This window comes from Nicotiana sylvestris, chromosome 5, assembly GCF_000393655.2.
Source record: "Nicotiana sylvestris chromosome 5, ASM39365v2, whole genome shotgun sequence".
NCBI classification, from domain to species: domain Eukaryota; kingdom Viridiplantae; phylum Streptophyta; class Magnoliopsida; order Solanales; family Solanaceae; genus Nicotiana; species Nicotiana sylvestris.
The window spans coordinates 92,718,903-92,721,401 of NC_091061.1; the positions used below are offsets into that span (position 1 = coordinate 92,718,903).

Here is a 2,499-nt window from a genome sequence, read left to right on the forward strand (position 1 = left end):
AATAGGTCGTCTTAATCCAATATTGACCATGACCAAACTCCCAAATTTCTTAACTTTACTAGTCTCTCAACCAAAGATCAAAAAATACACTCAAGCCCCTCGGGACTCCAAACCAAACATGCACACAAGTTTTAAAATATCATACAAACTTGCTCGTGAGATTAAATCACCAAAATAACACTTAAAACCATAAATTTAGCACCAAATCAAATGAAATTCTCAAGAGCACTTTGAAATTCCTATTTTCACTACTGGACGTCCGAATCACGTCAAACCAACTTCGTTTCTCATCAAATTTTACAGATAAATCAAAAATATTATATTGGACCTATACCGGTCTCCGAAACCAAACTACAAAGCCGATATCAACGAGATCAAACATCAATAATTTCTTAAAAAACAAATAAATTTTTCAGACTTTCAATTTTCAACAAAAATTCATAACTCAGGCTAGGGACCTCCGATTCCAGGCATATGTGCAGGTCCCATATTCTGGTATGGACCCGTCGGGACTGTCAAAACATGAAATGTTAACCGAAGTCAACTCAAATGAAGTTTTTAAGCAAAATTTCTTATTTTTATCAACTTCCAACATATAAGCTTTTCCGGACTGCGCACGCAAATTGTGAAGGAATAAAATGAGGTTTTTAAGACGTTGAAACACGAAATTTAGTTTTAAATCATAATTAAGCATCCTGTGGCATTTTCTTCACTAAAGTATTAGTCACATCTGCTCACGTAACAGCCCCTTCCAGAGATATACGGCCTAGGCCAAGGCCCATAGTTATACCCATAGTTATTTTAACATTGGGCTGGAGGGAATGGTTTTCCGTACCATTGATAGCATGGGCCCCCGATATGAACCTCGTAACATTGTCCAAAACAATATCCTAGTGGTGGCGGAGGGTATTTGTAAATTGGCATTACCATTATTGCCTCTGGTGCTAGTAGTTGTGGTTGTGATGGTGGAGCCATTGGATTAGGTTCATGAGCTTCTTTGGGCTTGGGCTTTTCAACTTCTTTCGATTTTTCTGATACTTTCAGCTTTTCTGGTTCTTTGGGCTTTTCGGGCTTCTTGGGCTTTTCAATGAAGACAATTGTAGGCTTCTCAGGCTGTTTAGGCTTTTCAGGCTCTTTAGGCTTCTCCGATTGTTTGGGCTTCTCGGGTTCTTTGGGTAAAAATAGCACGGTCTAGCCAATTTTCGGACTAGTCATTCAAAAATAGCCAGAGTTTGCCAAGTCATTGAAAAATAGCCACTATTTTGCTGCAACAGAGACCAGTCCAGCATAATATACTGGAGTTTGGTGCACCTGTGTATGAACTTCCAGCATATTTATGCTGGACTTGTACACTTTGCTGGCTCCAGTATAATATACTGGAGACTGGAGCAGCGATCACTACAAAAAAATCAGGTTTTAGCGACAGACAAATTCTGTAGCTAAATAGAAAAATTCGTCGTTAATCTCATTTAGCGACGGATTAGCAACAAATTATCAAGAAATTCTGCTAGCTACGAGCGTTTTAGCGACAGATTAGCGACGACGTTCGTAGCTAATTTCAGTTTTTTTGTAGTGGGTGCTCCAAACTCCAGTATATTATGCTGGAGTATTTGTCCGGATTTTGAACAATATTTTCGTTCAGATTTATCTTTACATAAAAAGTGGCTAAATTTTGATTACTTTTGAAATTGTGACTATTTTTAGATGGCCACTTATAAATATGACTATTTTTGAATTTCTCCCGTTCTTTGGGTTTTACAGGCTCCTTGGGCTTTTCAGGAGCTTTGGGCTTTTGAGGCTCTTTGATTTCAATGCTCTTGATTATTCCACATCTATATATTATATATTAATATAAAGAAGGGATTAACATAAATGATGTGGCATGCCTCTAGAGCCAGCAAATTTATTTTTCTTTTATCTCTTTTTTTTGCATTTTTATCTCATTTTTCCCTACATTTACATTATTCTTGTAAGAAGTCCAGCTGTCATTGTTAGCAGTTCTGGCCTTTTGTATTCCAAGCTAAGTAAATGGAATATTTTAATTTGTAATACTACTTTCCTCCTTTAGTTACGAACCTTTCAGTTTCCAAGCATTCACTTGGACGTTTTCTATAGCCACCAGAAAATCTCTCTATATATATAAAGGAGGGAATGGAAGAGATGACTTGGTACCTCTCTTAGGCCAAGAATCACATTTATTTATATTTTTAGATTTTAGGGGTTTTTTTCTATTTTTTTCCTTTATTTTCCTTGTTTTAACAAGCCTTAAAGTCACGTCTCTTCATGTCAATTAATGAAAAATGAGAAACACAGTGATATGTTAAAAACTCAGTCGTTGCCTTACTTTTAACAGTTTTCTTATTAATTTTTAAATAACTACACCTTAAATATCTTTTGTAACCGTCACTATTTTAATTCTCTAGCCTCAAATATACAATCCTTAGTATATTAATCTTGCATTACTAAATTTGGAGGATGGATCGTCGCTTTCCTCTAACA

The 2,499-nt window shown here is 36.1% G+C and overlaps 1 pseudogene; it reads right to left on the reverse strand.

The window, feature by feature from the left end:
- Positions 1–675: 675 nt before the first annotated feature.
- Positions 676–1,989, reverse strand: LOC104218051 (uncharacterized; annotated as a pseudogene).
- Between the last annotated feature and the right edge of the window lie 510 nt (positions 1,990–2,499).